This window comes from Eleutherodactylus coqui, chromosome 6, assembly GCF_035609145.1.
Source record: "Eleutherodactylus coqui strain aEleCoq1 chromosome 6, aEleCoq1.hap1, whole genome shotgun sequence".
Lineage (NCBI taxonomy): Eukaryota > Metazoa > Chordata > Amphibia > Anura > Eleutherodactylidae > Eleutherodactylus > Eleutherodactylus coqui.
The window spans coordinates 110,058,571-110,077,471 of NC_089842.1; the positions used below are offsets into that span (position 1 = coordinate 110,058,571).

Below are 18,901 nucleotides of genomic sequence, written 5' to 3' on the forward strand. Positions count from 1 at the left end.
TCTGTCCGGCCCCATCTTTCTTGTGTAGTAAAACTACGTACGCGATAGACTGGGTAAGGCTTTTTCATACTTGAATAAAACCTTAGGCCCCATGTCCACTAGCAAAATGGAATTGCGGATTCTGCACATAGGGAATCATTGGCCATCCGCAGGTCCTTTAAATTGATTTTTTCACCCGCGGACGGCATTTTAAAAGAATTGCGTTTTTCACGCACGGGAGAAAAAACGTGGCATGCTCCATTCTGCCGCGGATTGGCAACATTGCTATCACATTGATAGCAATGTGTGCGGATATCTGCATGCAAAAAAAACACCATTTAAAGCAAATCCGCGCAGAATCCGCCGCGGAAATCCGCGGCAGATTCTGCGCGGATTGTATTTTTCAAGTGGACATGAGGCCTAAGAGGTCGGAACGTCGCAGCTTCTGTGTTGAGGAATAAAGATTTATATTTTTGGAAGGAACTCCTGAGTGCTGGTCCATCCATCCTGTTACCATGAAAAGGGCTCTGTAAGTCCAGGGCGGATTACAGGACCGCGCACCTTCTGTGAAATCTGCCATATTGCGACACTGGGTGTGCTGCATCCATCTGTTTTCCTTCTTGTGGGTTAGGCTAATTCCACACGGGCCATTGCGATTTTGCTACATGAAAGTCGCGGCAAAATCGCATCTTTATTCACTGCAATTTGTGAGCGTCGGCGATGCTTTTTTTTAGAATAATATTGCTTCGCTGTCACCTGCAATAAAATTGCGTGTTTTTTTTATTACAAAAGTCAATGAGACTTTGTAATTTTATAATCTCATCGCAACACGATTTTGTAGTGTTGCGACGCGATAAAACAAAGCCTCCTTAGGAATACATGGGAGATAAAAAAAAAACGTGCATCGCAGAAAGAGCGCGCCACAATTTATTAGTGGACCTTTGTAAGTCATTGGTTTCATATTCTGCTTTTTACTGACTATCGCAGCAGGCGAAAATCACCCAACTTTGTCGCCCGCGTGGAGCCACCCTGAGGCCTATCAATTCTGGCGCACAGTATTAACGGGCGAGAATCCCAATAGTGGAAACAAAACCATTGAAATGGATGGATTTGTTTCATCCCTTTTTTTGGATGTGATTCTCCTAACTGTGCTCATAAGCAACACAGAAAAACTAATTCCCAGAAAATGATGAAAATGAGGATTGGTGAGCAGCCCCAGAGTGGTCCCTGCAGCGGCACACAGCAACCTCCTCCTCTCCACGGCTGCCCCGCCGCCCTGTGACTACAGCCAGGAGGACAGCTCTCACGCCGCTCTCACCTCACGGACTATTTTTTCTGTACAGGGCACGGCTACACACTGACGTTCGTGACGTGATCGCAACACACCCAACGGCCAGCGTTGGGCACATCACCGAGCTCCCGTTTATGGTAAATGGGCGGAAGGATCTGTATTCCCAGAATGTGGATCCGGAGTAGGTGAAGGATGCAGCTGGGAATGTTATGTGGTGACGGCGGCGGCGGCTCCCGGACTCGGTGATGTGTGTGCGGTGAGTACGGCGATGCCGGACACTCCTCCTCTTGCCGCTCCCCTGTCTTGTACTCGCTGCTCCGGGCTTATACGTTAGCTCAGCGCCATAGTCGTCCGGGAGTTGAGGGTGAGATGCCAGGCCCCGCCCCCCGCCTGCTGCAGAGACAAGGCCCGGGTGTCAGTGGCTGCTATGCCCGTGTCACTGAGAGGAGCATCCTCCGGGCTGAGCATCACCCGAGACAGCCTCAACTCTACAAGTCCTTGGGGTGTGTATAGCAGGTGGGAGAGTGTAGAGCAGTCATACATCATATGTGTTCTACAAGTATATGCGGAGTATCCCGTATCCCCCACCTCCTATATACATGTAGTTATATAGATCCAGACTGAGTATCCCGTATCCCCCACCTCCTATATACATGTAGTTATATAGATCCAGACTGAGTATCCCGTATCCCCCACCTCCTATATACATGTAGTTATATAGATCCAGACTGAGTATCCCGTATCCCCCCACCTCCTATATACATGTAGTTATATAGATCCAGACTGAGTATGCCGTATCCCCCACCTCCTATATACATGTAGTTATATAGATCCAGACTGAGTATCCCGTATCCCCCACCTCCTATATACATGTAGTTATATAGATCCAGACTGAGTATCCCGTATCCCCCACCTCCTATATACATGTAGTTATATAGATCCAGACTGAGTATGCCGTATCCCCCACCTCCTATATACATGTAGTTATATAGATCCAGACTCCCGTATCCCCCACCTCCTATATACATGCATATATATAGATCCAGACTGAGTATCCCGTATCCCCCACCTCCTATATACATGCATATATATAGATCCAGACTGAGTATCCTGTATCCCCCACCTCCTATATACATGTAGTTATATATATCCAGACTGAGTATCCCGTATCCCCCACCTCCTATATACATGCATATATATAGATCCAGACTGAGTATCCTGTTTCCCCCACCTTCTATATACATGTAGTTATATAGATCCAGACTGAGTATACTGTTTCCCCCACCTTCTATATACATGTAGTTATATAGATCCAGGGTGAGTATCCCGTATCCCCCACCTCATATATATATATATATATATATATATATATATATCCAGCCTGAGTATCCTGTATCCCCCACCTCCTATATACATGTAGTTATATAGATCCAGACTGAGTATCGCGTATCCCCCACCTCCTATATACATGCATATATATAGATTCATGCTGAGTATCCTGTATCCCCCACCTCCTATATACATGTAGTTTTATATATATATATATATATATATATATCCAGGCTGAGTATCCCGTATCCCCCACCTCCTATATACATGTAGTTATATATATCCAGGCTGAGTATCCCGTATCCCCCACCTCCTATATACATGTAGTTATATATATCCAGGCTGAGTATCCCGTATCCCCCACCTCCTATATACATGTAGTTATATATATCCAGGCTGAGTATCCCGTATCCCCCACCTCCTATATACATGTAGTTATATATATCCAGGCTGAGTATCCCTTATCCCCCACCTCCTATATACATGTAGTTATATATATCCAGGCTGAGTATCCCGTATCCCCCACCTCCTATATACATGTAGTTATATAGATCCAGGCTGAGTATCCCGTATCCCCCACCTCCTATATACATGTAGTTATATAGATCCAGGCTGAGTATCCCGTATCCCCCACCTCCTATATACATGTAGTTATATAGATCCAGGCTGAGTATCCTGTATCCCCCACCTCCTATATACATGTAGTTATATAGATCCAGGCTGAGTATCCTGTATCCCCCACCTTCTATATACATGTAGTTATATGGATTCAGGCTGAGTATCCTGTATCCCTCACCTCCTATATACGTGCAGTTATATGTATCCAAACTGAGTATTCCCCACCTCCTGTATACATGCAGTTATATATATCCAGACTGAGTATCCCATATCCCCCACCTCCTATATACGTGTAGTTATATAGATCTAGACTATCACATATCCCTCACCTCTTATATACATGTAGTCATATAGTATGTGTATTCTATAACTATAGATCTATGTGTATCCTATATATTCCACCTTTCTATCTATCTATATTTGTGTGGTATATGTATTCTAGAACTGTAGATCTATACTGAGTCTCATATACCACCCCTTTTTATAAACATGTAGTTATGTGGTATATGTATTCTAGAACTGTAGATCATTGCTGAGTATCCCATATACTGCACCTCTTATATGCATATAATTATTTGGTATAAGTATTCTACAACTAGATCTATATTGATTATCCCATATCCCCCACTGCTTATATACATGTAGTAATATGGCATGTATATTCTACAGCTTTAGATCAATGTGTAGCCTATATATTCCACCTCCTAGATATACATATAGTTATGTGGAATATGTATTCTACAACCATAGATCTAGACGGAGTATCCCATATACCCCTCCTCTTTATGTATAGTTATGTGGTATATGTATTCAGTACTGGTGCATCTTGTCTCCACTGGAACTATGGGTGGAGACCTGAGATTGTTGGGTGGAGTTACATGAAATGCCCACACCTTGCGATTGCCTACCTGGGGGGAGAGAGAGCGTTCTGACAGCTGGCGGGGGGAGAGCGTTCTGACAGCTGGCGGGGGGAGAGCGTTCTGACAGCTGGCGGGGGGAGAGCGTTCTGACAGCTGGCGGGGGGAGAGCGTTCTGACAGCTGGCGGGGGGAGAGCGTTCTGACAGCTGGCGGGGGGAGAGCGTTCTGACAGCGTTCTGACAGCTGGCGGGGGGGGGAGCGTTCTGACAGCTGGTGGGGGACGTGGGGGGAGAGCGTTCTGACAGCTGGTGGGGGACGTGGGGGGAGAGCGTTCTGGCAGCTGGTGGGGGACGGGGGGGGGGGGGAGAGCGTTCTGACAGCTGGTGGGGGATGGGGGGGGAGAGCGTTCTGACAGCTGGTGGGGGACGGGGGGAGAGAGCGTTCTGACAGCTGGTGGGGGACGGGGGGAGAGAGCGTTCTGACAGCTGGCGGGGAACGGGGGGGGGGGAGAGCGTTCTGACAGCTGGCGGGGAACGGGGGGGGGGGGAGAGAGCGTTCTGACAGCTGGCGAGGAACGGGGGGGGGGGAGAGCATTCTGACAGCTGGCGGGGAACGGGGGGGGGGGGGGAGAGAGCGTTCTGACAGCTGGTGGGGAACGGGGGGGGGAGAGAGCGTTCTGACAGCTGGTGGGGAACGGGGGGGGGGAGAGAGCGTTCTAACAGCTGGCGGGGAACGGGGGGGGGGAGAGAGCGTTCTAACAGCTGGCGGGGAACGGGGGGGGGAGAGAGCGTTCTGACAGCTGGCGGGGAACGGAGGGGGGGAGAGAGCGTTCTGACAGCTGGCGGGGAACGGGGGGGGGGGGGGAGAGAGCGTTCTGACAGCTGGCGGGGAACGGGGGGGGGGGGGAGAGATCTCGTTCTTACAGCTGGCGGGGGACAGGGGGGGGGGAGCATTCTGACAGCCGCTTGGCGACGGGGAGAGAGAGTGCGTGCGTGTTCTGACAGCCGGCGGGGGACGGGGAGATCTCATAGCCGCCAGGGAGAGAGATCGCAGGGCTGGCTAGGTGACACCATGGCTGCCTTGAGTGATGGAAGCACACATTACAGGTGATAATGGGAGCCCGTAGGGGTGACTGTCAGCGCACGAGCTGTGAGGGAAGAAGGGAGAGCGGCCGCTAGAATTGTAAATCTATATTGAGTATCCCATATACGCTTCTCTCTATATTATACACACACATACTGTCATACTGTTTATATATTCTATAATTATTGATCTATGGTATATACCGCCCCTCTTATATATACAGCTCTACTGTGTATCCCATATACTCCCACCTCTTATATATTGGTGTAGTTATGGGGTATGTGTATTCTACAACTATAAAGCTGTATGTACTCTATATTTCTATATATATTTTTATATCATGTAATTATTTTACTTCTGAATTTGCTGCATTTTCTTTCATAGGAATTTAGGAAAGTTTTAAAATGCTCCACAAGACTGATAACTAAGATGGGGCTTATTTTATCATAATGGTGATGAAAAGTCTGATGTTACCGTTTTAATACAGTAAGGCCTCATGCACACGGCCGTGACGGGCTCCACAAGCGGAATACTGCAGTGGAGTCCGTCACAGCACTCACCCCCCCCCCCCCCCCTAAAGAGACCCCATACTCGCCTCCGGATCCGCTGCGTAGCTCCCGCATGATACTGTATCACTTAAAAAACATTAGTCGTAGATGAAGGATCGGAGTCTGGGAAAATTGAATTAAAATTGGAGGTTTGTATGTTATGTATCCGCACCTCTGATATATACATATAGTTGTATTCTACATTTATAAATCTATGCCACGTGTCCTATATACATCAACCTCCTACATGTAAATATTCTAGAAATCCTCTAAGTAGAGCTCAGGCCTAGTTGTGTGCAATTTATATATTTATACTATATCTCGTATATACCCGCTAATAGATAAGTGTGTGTGTGTGTGTGTGAGATATATATATTCATATTCTACAACTCCTCCAACTGCAATTTTGTGTGGGCCACGCAGGGCCGGCTTCCATTGAAGTCAATGGAAGCTGTCCGTCCCTCAGCCATTCTGCAATCATCATTGCAGAATGCTCGTGGCAGCTGTGTCATCGCGATGGCGTGGCATACTCTGCATTGCGCATGTGCGTCGGCTGGCACATCAGCAGCAGAGGAGAAGACAGCGGAGAGGTATGCTGGGGTCACTGGCCCGGGCATTCCTCTGCGGAAATCCGACCCGCCCGTGTGCAGGCGGCCTAATTATACGCCCTCCTCAGCTATACATGTAACAATATATATATTTTCTATGACTCCCTCAATTGGACAAGTTTATTCAAATTGTGTGTAATGCATATATCACCATTATGTATCAGGCTGCCTGTCCACAGGCGATATGTCACTGTGTTATCCACGGCGATAATCCCTTGACGGATACCGCAGTGAACGCTTTCCATAGGCTATGAAAAGCACAATCTGACGTCCACAAGCGGAGAATCATAGCTATTGCGGGATTGAAATCGTGGCATGCTGCAATTTGTCGTGATTCTCCGCGGTGAGCCTATCTATTGGATGGGCTCATCACGGAGACCTGTCAGTGCTCACCCCTCCTCCCTCGTGTACCAGCAACCCTTATGTGAGCTAGTTATGTGTATTCTTTACTTCCTTCAACTCGATTCATAACTCTACCCTAGGTATGTATAATGTATGAGGGTGAGTAAAAAATGATCCGCACTCTGGCTGTAGAATTTATTTCAATCAACTTTCAGAAAAAACAAATGTACATTATTTTTTAACATCATCTTCTTGCTTTTCAATGCACTTTGTCTATCTGTCAACAAGCTTTCATATACCCTCATTAAAAATGTTTTAGACTGAGCCGCAAGCCATGAATGCATCGCTGTCTTCACCTCTTCATCAGGCATGACTCTTCATCCTCTTAGGGCTTCTTTCAGGGGACCAAACAACGTCATGACGGTATTAGTGTATCTTGACTCCACCGGAAACTAGGGGTTTGACAGGAGGAATGCTCCAGGCACAACCCCAGCTCCCGAGTGGCTCAATAAGACCTCTGGTGGTAGTGTACTGTGTTCCTCACTCGTCCTTACCTGCTTACCCTGAATTTCCTGGCTGCTTTGTGTCCCCGCCGCTGTGCTGCCCTTATTCTGCAGCAAAGTGGAACAACTGTGCCGGTGTCACCCTAAGGCCACGGGGAAAATAAAATTTTAAATCCGCAGCGGATCACCCGCGTGCGTGATCCGCACCTAAAATTTCCCATTGGAATGCATTGACCACCCGCGGGTGGTATTTTAAAGTGATTAAAAAATTTCATGTGCTTGAAAAAAAAAACGCGACATGCTCCATTTAAGTGCGGATCACGCGTGCGGGAGCTCATAGCTCAATTGATCTAAAAAAAAAAAAAAGAAATTTAAGCTCATTCGCAGCAGAAATCCGCGTTACATATCCGCAGCGGACCTGATTTTCCCCGTGGACATGAGGCCTTAGGGCTCCCACAAACTTGCTTTTTTGTAACGCTGCACTTTTTTGTTAACACGCTTGTCAATGGGACTTTTTAATATTAAAAACGCAACGCAATGCACTAAAAACGCAAGTTGCGTTGCGTTTTTAGCATTAGAAAGTCCCATTAACAATCGCATGAACAAAAAACGCAAGTGTGTAGGAGCCCTTACGCCGCTGTGTCACTGCTCGCCGGAGCTTCGGCTACTGACTCCTCCTCTGTGGCTTGTGGCGGGGCCGCAGCAGACGCTCCCTGTCGATTTCTCCCACTACTGTGTGACTGCCCGACGGAGCTCTGCTCTGTCACTCCTCTGCTGGGGCTTCTGGCGGTGCTGCTCCTCACGCTCCCCGCCGGTGCTGTGTGACTCCTGTCCTGGCCGCTCTGCTGATGACGATTACCACTGCTGTGTCTCGCTGCTCCTGCTGCGCCACTTCAATAGGCTCAGGTAATAGTGGGTCCGCGGCTGTGGCTTCACTCCTCTATGATCCGTCAGTTTCTCCTCCGTGGCCTCCAATTATAAAAACAGCGTGGGAGGCTGCAAAGGGAAGAACGGCCAGCGGTGGAGGGGGATTTCAGTGGAGCCTACAGCAAACATTATGGCCACAGCAGATGATGCCCACCCATTCTGTTGGGCAGCCAATCCTGGTAGGGGCGTTGGTTGGGGGGGCATATACACTAATACCCGTCATGACTATAGGGAGGATGCTTTTACACCTGAAAACGATTTTAAAAAATCAGTTCACAAGCACTTTTAATGTTGTCATCAGTCGTGGGCCGGCGTCAGGCTCCTTCTTTATGGCTGACACTTGGGCGACCTTCACGACAAAACACTTTCTCCATACTGTATACAGTCTTTGGCACCAGACACAGCCTCAGACCACAAAAAAGGAATCGCTGCACGCTGCTCTTCTTTTGGGCAAATCACAAGTGGGGCAGTTATTTTTTTCTTTCACTGCAGTCACAAGTAAAAGGGGTATTAGAGACACAAACTAACACATTAAAATTCAATGTACATCATCACAGTAAGTCATTTTGTAATAGGTTTACTATACCGGGTCTAGCTGCTTTCTTAATTTTCTTTCTATGTGATGTGACCCTCCGCATAAAGAATATCTTCACCCCCTCCCTTGTCCATGATGGGAGGACAGGAGTGGAAGCACTGCACTCTATTGCTCATGTGCAGCTCAGAGTGCAAGAAGGCCCTGTCTGTCTGCTTCAGCAGCTTTCTCTGGCACTCAGAGTGAGGGAGGTTGGTGCTGGTAAGTTGTGGGACCTGTGGCTGTGGGTGAAGCTACAGCACTGGTTGGTAAACAAGCTCTGTGCATGTTGAAAGTTGTAGGTTACAGTCTGTGGCTGTGTTTACAGCTGAAGTGATGCATATAAACACAGCGGCAAATCTGCGGCAGTACGGGACTAAATAAGGCCCCCTGCACACGGGCAGAAATTCCACGGCGGGATTTCCCACAGAATTTCCACCCGTGGAAGCTGCCATAGGATTGCGTTAGAAAACGCAATCCTAGGTAGACGGCCGCAATTTGTCTGCGCGAAATTATGCGCAGAAAACAAATCACGGCATGCTCTATTTCTCGCAGAGCCGCCCACAGAAATGTAACTCCCCGGCTCTTGGCTCTGGTCTGCGTATGCGCCGGCAGCAGGAACATCAAGGAGCCGGGAGCAGATAAGTGCCACGCTGGTCTCTGCAGTGGCTTGGGTCGGGTCCGGCTGCGAGAGTTCTCGCAGCCAAATCCGACCCGTCCGTCTGCAGGCGGCCTAAGGCTCCAGAGCAGCAGATAAAAGGTACAGGTTGCCACTACTTAGCTGTACCTTCTAAGTTACAGCATTTTCAGAATTTTCCCTTTTTGCTCTGAAAACCCCTTTAACTGATGTAAAATGTTAAAATCTGCACAGCAGTGGCTTGGGAGACAGCGATTTACAATGGAAATTTTAAGTATTTTTTTTATTCTTGTTCAGGGGAAGCAAGATGATCAGAAAATGGCTATTTGTTTTTTTTTTAATTGAAATTTCTGTGCTTGAACAATAATGTAATATTTTATAGTACGGGTTGTTACGGATGTGGCCATACAAATTTAGCATTTTTTTTTTTTTTTCAATATTGAAAGCCTTGTATGAGGCGGAAAAAAAGTAGATCCTGTGGTCAGCAATGACTGCAGCATCTGCAGGGTTGGACTATATAGAGAAGTGATTAGATGAGCAATTCCTCATCATTTGTTGTCTTTTCTGAAAAAACCCATATGTGACAATCGGAGAGCAAATATGCTCTCTGATTGAGGAGGACTGATAACATAAACTAAAATTCTTGTCATCCCTCCCCTTTAACAGGGAGAGATATACAGGAGACTCACAAATCTTCACTGCTGGGTTTGGTCTCCCCTGCACCACTAACTAAAATAATGACAGCTGTAAATTCAGGATTCACGACTTCACTTCAAACGGCTGCAGCTTCGGTTTTTTAAAAAACATGCCAAGAATCTTAGCTTTACAATGACCTCAAAAGCGTGTTGGTAGCCCTGATGGAACCAGAACTACAGCCGTTTGAAGTAGAACGAGCTCTGCTTGGCCAAAACTAGAGTGTTCTTTTCGTGCAGGATGAACATGGCTCGTCCTAAACTGCTGGGGGTTAAAGGGAACCCGTCGCATAGGAAATGCTGTCCATTATGCAGGCAGCCTGTTCTAGAGCAAGAGGAGCTGAGCAGATTGATGTATAGTTATGAGTGAAAAGTATAATTATATATTCATTTCTATCCCGGGTCATTCTGAGTTTAGAGGTCCAGTGGGCGGTCCCAACAGTAATTGATAGGAAAGATGAAGAAGCGGCACTCCTTTAATATTCAAAATTAAAAGCAGCATTTCATATAAAAAAAACAGGTGCAAAACCAGGACACTGTGCACAAAAAATAAAGCAGCATGTGACGTTAAACAGCTGTCACCTAATTTTGTGCATTTTTAATATGAAATAAAGCGCTGCTTTTAGTTTTGAATACCAAGAAGTGTCACCTTTTCATCTTTCCTTTCTGGATATTTGATATTCTTTAATTCAGGCTGAAACACCTTTGAGTTACCATATAGAGTCGCGGTCAGCGGTGGTCGTCCAATGGTGAGTGTTGTTTGCCTATTTTTGCATACATGGTCATACACATATAAGTCCTCAATCACTGATAGAACGGCCCATTAGACCTCTAAGCTCAGAATGGACGGGGATAGAAGTTAATAAAGTACAAGTTATACTCAATCTATTATTCCCTCAGCTTCTCCTGCTCTATAAATGCTGCCTCCCCTCACCCCAAATTGTTGTTCCAGAAGAAGGCAAAAAAAATCCCCAATAAACCACATCTACTACAGGTGAGCTGTAGTGATATCAGTGATTTACACAGATTGTAAACGGGTAGACATGGTGCACTTTTGTTTTATTGCATATAGTAAAAACCCAAGAAGCAAGACACTGCGACAGACTGGGTGATGAATATACAGAAAGGTGTGAGCTAGACGTAACAGACAAAGACTGACAATAATTAGGATATAGATAATGGTGACAAAGTTTGGTCTGAACTGCCCTAACTGGAATAGCAATTTAAATGGAGCACCCGCCCCGAAAATGGGAATCCTGTTGCAGGAAAGAAGCCAAGTACAAAGAGGAAACTGGAGCAAAAACCAGAGTTGGGGACCTTTCAAGTCCGCACCAAAATCCACAAATCTCAAAAAAAAAAAAGGTAGAAGTAAGCCATTTTCATTCTGCATCAAAATCCACACTGAGCCATGAGGATTTTGGTGTGGAATTTACTGCAGCTTGCGGTGCACAATGGGAAGAATTCCGCCTGTGTGAAAGGTCCCTAACAGAACCCTGTACATAGGAGACAGCACAAAGCAATGGACACTAGCACTGTACCCAGAGCAAAGACCAGAATATAGGAGGTCTGACTGGCACCTGTGTAATCTTAGGGTTGATTTAAAACCCCACTGAAACACCTGACAAACTAGCTGAAATAACCGGCAGCCTATCAAACTATTACACAGTGTAAGGAACATAATGACCCTGCGCCGTTGTCCCGTGAAGCACTCCCGAAGTGCCGTGAGATATGCTTTATGTCGGAGTGACTAGAGGACAGCACACAGGCATGGCCGGTTGGTGGGTTATCAAATGCACTTTAATAGGTCGCTCAAATATGACTTCACAAAACACAGCCATGTACTAAATCAGTCCTTCTAGTAAAGCAATAGGGGTTCTTATAACACATTTACTAATAGAGTCACAGAGTCCAAACCCAATCTACATTTATCCAATTGCAACAAGCAAACAAGTCTGGATACACCGCATGGTAATCTGGCACCAACGAGAATAAACCTTAGTAGTCCTGAGCTCTACAACACTTGGAGAACCAGTCCTCGAATCCAACGAGGCCTCCCATGTCCAACAACTCTTATTTCACAGAAGACATCAGGCCACATACAAGACTTGCCACTACAGAGAAGGCTTCATGATGGTCTGTCACTGCTGTCCTGGACTAGTCCTCCTGGAGTGGATGCATGGCAGAAGGTCCCCAGTCTCCACTCTTCTGTCTTCTGCTACCCTTAATATACCTGTGTATTTAAAGGGGTATTCTCATCTCAGCATTTCCTGGCTGAGATGAGTAACCCACAGCTGGTTTGCCAACCACCTCACTGGGCGCTACTCTGATTCTCTAAGTCCCATTCACTTCAATGGGAGTTATGGAAATGGCGTAAAGCGGCCGCCTTGGTTGTGTCCTTAACAACTAGTGAGGTGGTGGAAAACCAGCCATGAATTTTTCATCTCAGCCTGGGAACTCTGAGATGGGTCAACTACCTTTAATGCCTAGTTAACGTTTGCTATATTTGCATTTGTACAGGATAAACTTAGACCAGGCAGCCTAAGCTGCGCCAAATTTAACACAGTCGCTCATACTGGATGATAAACTCGGTGCATCTCCAGACACTTTTGTCTAAATTTACACTGGTATTTTGCACATCTTGTAGCATCATGTTCATTTCTCAGACGAGGCACAAAAAGGCACAGTAATTGTTAAGCAGGGCATCTCCACCGTTTTTTGGTTCAAGTTGAGCGATCATTTTGGCACATTTATATTAGTAAATGTCCCCCAATTTTGTAAGGCCAGTTCACATCTGAAGGTTCCATTGTAGATCTGGCTTAAAATACATGAAGTGCCATCCAGAGACTGAACCATTCGTTCGCGGAATTCCCCTTTTATGCTCCATTCGGAATCCCTGACGAAGATGTGAAACCACCCTAAGCCATGCTTGGTGCAATTGTTAAATGTGACACATAGAAAACAAGGCACACAGGGGCTTCATGAATGGGAGCTTCTGCCCAAACATCTTCAGGGAATTTAGTAAGGGCAGTGCGCCAGGATTCTGGCACTAGGGAAAAAAAAAAAAACTCAAGGTGTTGCATAAGCTGTTTTTACCTTTAGCAACTTTTTACCTTTTTTCTGCCATCTTAGACACTTTTCTTAAAAATGGACAAGGCTTTGCTGGAGGGGAGGGACCACTCACAACCCCACAAATTCACTATAAATTCCACCAAATCTACGCTAGCTCACATCTGCTGTTGATTTGACACAGCATGCTCTGTTTTTGAACGGATTCCGACCCACAGCCTGTCCGTAATTAAAATTGCAGACGGGTCGTAGATTCCAGGTTCTTCGCCTAGTAATGGCGCTGGGGAAAACACTTGAAACAAAAAACTGTACTGCGCATGTCTGACGGCGAGCTGCTGGGGCCATCCGTAGTACAGAAGAAGACAAGAAAATACAGGTACATGCAAACGCTGCGGGATCCCGTATACGAAATCTGTCTCTGCCGTGTGCAGGTGCCCTTATTAAACAGGATAGAATCAGAAGGATGGGCTGCATGGCTCTTCAGTCAGTGCTCCGCTGACTCCCGTTTCGTTTTCTCAATGGCTTATGTCACATTGATAGTGAGGATCATCTTCCTCATACACTGAGGGGGTCGGGTACTGAATGCAGGAGGGTGAATGGAAAAAACTGGGTTGCAGTCAGTGGGTCTGCAGAGCTGTGGCGCCAACCCCTCTGATTCTATCCAGTGATGCACCAAATTTCTTAAAAGGTGCACACCTCTTTAAAAGGACGCACTTCACTCGAGCGCGTTTTGGATTAAAGGGAACGGGTCAAAAGAAAATGCCGACCTGTATAGAACGGGTTTGTATATTTTTTTATGAATTATTGTTCTTTTTTTTTTTTTTTTCATTTTCAATGTCACAATTTATATTTATAAAATTCCTCACATTCTGCATTTTTACATTGACCACTAAGCCTAAAAATACTCTTGACATTTCCTGTTCTGTAGAGAAATCCTTTCAGTAGTCATCTCCTTATCATCACAGGCAGGATTATAATGAGAGGTAACACCTATATATACATAACACAGGATCCACCATTCACAGGAGGTGCTAATCACAGCTCACAGAACATGTCCACAACATTCTCCCATAGAAGTTAATGGGTCCCTTCCTGTCCATTGTAAAACACATTTCTAAGGTCGCCTGCACACGGAAGCAGAATCTTGTCCTGGCAGCAGCGGCGTCTGCTCGTACCTGCTGTCTTTTTCTCAAATTTGGACTGCTGCACAGTGGGCCAGCATACCTTAAAAGTTGGACAAAAGTGAAATTTACGAATTTAATGGTGAAAATTGGTAGTTTTACTAATTCGGGGATGCTGAATAAGAATCCGATTAGTTTGTTACGCTCTTACAGATCTAGTTGTTATGTTATAATCTTACGGAAATATATTATGAAAAACTTTACAATGCTTAATGTTCAGTACTGCGTGGCATAGACAAATACACATTTGGTACATTATGTGGTACATTCGAACCCTCGTCATTATTGGAGAAAGTATATCATAACTCAGGATTATGTAAGCATCAGCAAAAATAAATTACAGTATCCTTTTCTATACATATGAATGGTTGTTTAATAAAAAATATAAAGCCGGACTCGTCCAGACTAATTTTGTAGGTCTAGTGTCTAGTGGAAAAACAAGTATACATATTGAAAGAGCTCTTATTTTTAGGTCCACTTACCTGCTGTTTTTTTAAAAATGGATAATTTTAATAGCAAACTAATACACAGAATTCATAACTAATAGAATAATAGAACTAATAAAACAGAATACATGCCTTAATTAACCATTCTCAGTAATCACTTGTTATATAAAACATAAATAACCGTATTACACAAAGATCGTACAAAACGAAGAATAAAAACAGCAAATTCACAATCCGAAATATAAGAACAAGATGTGACTTGAAACGATTGCATCAGACGGGTGATGATTGGAAAAAAACCTGACGCTACCCATCTTAACAGACTATTCCCTCATCTTTATTAACACAAAGTTATGGGCGCCATTTATGAAACGTGATTTTTTTTTAATTTTTGGCCACTGTTATAGGAATTCTGTCCCACAGTGTGCTGATGGGCCGCACGGTTTGCCATTGGACATGCACAGTGCAGATGTCTTTTTTTAAACTCCTGCCTTTACCGTGTCATCGCCTAGCCACAAGAAAATTGCAGCGATATCGTAACTGTGTTCTGTGCGATATTGCTGTTTTCTCGCACCGATATCACGATTTTGTGGCGCTCTTTACCGTGATTTTTAAGGGGTGGAGAGCTTTAAATATAAGCCCTACCCTGAAAATAAGCCATAGCCACATAAAAAACAAAAACAATGCATTATTTAACAAGTGCTGTCTGCCCTGCCGCACTTCTCCTGCAGCAATTCCACGGTAATTGTTTGTAGTCTTCAACCAGCATATCCTGGTCAGGGGGTTCAAAAATCCCGCTTTTAGGAAGCATTGCTTCTGACTGGTTCTCGAGCGCTGCGGCTCACACGATCACTGCAGCGCTCAATGAACCAATCACAGACATTCAATGCGATGGCTGTGATTGGTTCATCGAGCGCTGCAGTGATTGGCTGAGCCGTGGCATTCGAGAACCAATGTTTTGACAGTCTTGTGTATTTATAACTGAAGATCTCACTATATGAAGCTTTTTATGTTTTAATCAGATTAAGATGGAAGAACCATGCAGTGCAGGTATGATAGAACAGGAGTAAACAATAGGATGTATGTGCCAGGGGATAGAAGAAGCTGTTCTATGTAACACAAGTCTTCCAAGTAATTATGTTGAATGGAATTGAAGAGAACTAATTGTGGTTTTACACCTGCGCTCGGTGTTCCACTTTCCTGCTGTTCGGAGAGCTGGAAAGGGGAATTCCTGCGTCCAAACGGCTCCATCTCTGGATGGAAACGAACTGACTCCATTGACTATAATGAGGTCCATTCACTTTACCACAGCTGCCCGGCTGTTGGTCAGAAGCAGCAGCGCTGCATGCAGCAATTTTCTTCCGGTACTTTAAGCCGGATCTGTGACGGAACCTCTGGCCAGAAGTTCCAACGCAGATGTGAAGCCGGCCTAAATGTTACAACAGCATGTCTTTATAGTAAGGCTGTGTGCACATCTGCGTCTCTGACGCTGATCTGATGGGAAATGCTGGACGATCAAGTCCAGCGTGCAGGATTTTTTAATCTCCCAAAATGTTGGACAGGGTGACAGAAGCCGAACTTACCCCATTATAGTCAGTGGGGTCTGTCGTAAAACAGATCCATTTGGCCTGAGGATTCCATTTTCCCATGACAGCTTAAAAATGCAATCCCCGTAACACAGATGTGAACATAGCCATATCCTGTACCTTACTAATGGGTCATTTACACAAGACCATTATTGCTCAAAATTCGTTAAAATGCACAGAAATATCGCACTTTTCAATGATAGGTTTTTAAGCTGCCTTTTTTATTGCTGGATCGCGGGCTTGTTCTGTGTAAATGCTCAGCACTTCATATAGACGGTGAAGTGCTGAGCAAGAAGCTGTTGCACGAGTGCTAACAACCTTAGCGGTGACATCGGCACGCGTGTGATTGTTTACCAGACCGTCAGCCTGTGTGAAAGGGACATTAGTTTAAAGGGAACCTCCAACTTTATCCTGTGTCAGTTTATAGAGATTCCGACAATTATCAGCTGCCTAGACTAAAATGCCCACATTGTCATTGTCACAAGTGTCTGAATCAATTAGGTTTTGGTCAGTAATGTCTCAAATTGGAAAAATCCAACTCTAAGTGTTATTGCCAAAGCTTGACAGGTCTACAAATCTCCAAAGATGTTGTTCATATACTTCTGTGGACATTCAAGCTGAGAACCTGTATGGAAGAAATTCATAATACATCAGTATTCAGTATTTATTGCTTCTTGGACGACTACCGTATGTTCAATCTTATCACTTGAGACGATAACTCCATGAAAAACCCTTATTGCTTCCAAAGCCCCTGTATTGTCACCTCATAATAATTCCAAATACACATAAAATCAGAAATGGCAAAAAAAAATCACTGTCTGTATTGCGGACAAGAGCCTCTTTATAGTCCTGTGTAGTACACGCAAAAACCATCAATGTAGGCACCGTCACCCGGTATGCAAAGGAGCAGGTAGATAACACTTTCCATGTAGTTCCACACTGTACTGTAGAGAGGCGCCATGAGGTAGCCAATCAGTATGTGGGCTTCAGTAACGCATGGGTTTTACCAGTGAAATACACATGCTGCTTGGCTTCCAAAACTCCAACCTCACGTCCTCATCGTGGGAGACGGGCAACAGTCAAGTAGGGGACTGCCTGACAGGGTGAAGTACGGTGGCCACTACGGTAGTCGTGAAGGCCTGTCAGGAACCTTGAATACGGCTGGCTAACGAGGCTCTGGTGAAGGCCGGGCAGTAGCAGTTCCTTCCTTTTCAGAAGGCAGATACACCTCCTAGTTAAGGCAAACTGCAACAGTGAAGGGCCTAGTACCAATACACTTTTAAATGGGCCTCATTACTGCGCTTCCCGTCACCCCCTGTCTCAAGGCGACGAAGTATCCAGCGACTCCCGATCTAAAATTAATGGCTAGCACTTCAAGCACATGGGTTAGAGGCCCTGACAACCCGAGTTCCCATTGCCAACCAGCACCTCACAGTGCACGCATGAAGGAAAGAGCCAAAAGCCCAGTTTGGGACGGCTCTTTCTGAGTGAAGGTTGATCACCGGGTCCCAAAAACTGACCTGCGTTCAGTCACCCGCTTTGCCACATGAAATGTCCTTCCTCTGAACGGGACCAGCTTCCAAGTGGCACTCATCAACGAACTGGATAGATATAACCTCACTGTAGCCAGCATTACCGAAGCTTGTATACTGCATCATGACCAGCATGAGGTTATTGGCGCCACCATATTACACTCCGGTGGCACTGATCCTTCGCCCTCCCATAAATCAGTCCATGGAAATGTGGCATGCGATCTTTCCGCGTCTGCTGTACGCCATGTTTGTTCATCGTCATGGTGACATGTCCATCATTGGGGCATATGCACTAACTGAAGAACATACAGCTGCAGACAAAGATGCCTTTTATGACCAGCTCGCCGCCACCGTGTAGTGTGTCGTACTCATAGTGCTCAGCTACCTGAAGGCAAACCCAGGTCCCGGACTCCTGGCTATGAAGACGTCGTTGGACCCTTTGGCGAAGGCCCAACCAATGACAATTCACACCGAATGCTGTCATTCTGTGCCTCAATGGGCCTCGCAGTGTCAGGGTCCTGGTTCCAGAGATGTAGAATTCATAGGTTTACCTGGATATCCACCGATGGACGTACAGAAAAGGAACTGGACCATATACTCATTCGTCATTGCAATTTTGTCAAATCGTGTCGAGTATACCGCGGGGCAGAAGCTCCAGCAAACACAGACCACCGTTTGCTTGTTGCTGAAATAGCAGTTCCACTCCACATGCCCCATAAGACCAGATCACAACCTTCACTAAACGTTGACAGCCAGCTCTCGAATGTCAATACAATATCGCAACCGAAAACCGGTTCTACGTTCTGGGCAATCTCCCAAATGAACCAGAGGCAGCTTGGAATGTCACAAGAGACGCTATCCGTGAACCGCAAAGACCGTTCTTGGATACCGGCGTCCCCATAGGCAACCCTGGGTAACGGACAACACTATGCAGGTCCTTGAAGTGAAGGCGAAAGCCCGCCTTAAAAACGACCAAGCGGAATATAAGAGGCTGAAGGGTGTGTTCTGGGCAAAGACCAAGAAAGACGGAGCGGTACTATAATGCTCTGGCTGATGAAGCTGAGGAGGGTCTAAAGTCAAAAGTCAAACAATCTAAGAGCAGC

General features: G+C 45.7%; 1 protein-coding gene across 1 annotated transcript in view; it reads left to right on the forward strand.

The window, feature by feature from the left end:
- Window positions 1-1,420: 1,420 nt before the first annotated feature.
- Window positions 1,421-18,901, forward strand: part of LOC136632468 (zinc finger protein 569-like) — a 57,067-nt gene continuing 39,586 nt past the window's right edge. The window contains exon 1 of the mRNA XM_066607390.1: window positions 1,421-1,526. The gene's annotated coding sequence lies outside the window, so the exon portion shown is untranslated. The remainder of the gene's footprint in view (window positions 1,527-18,901) is intronic.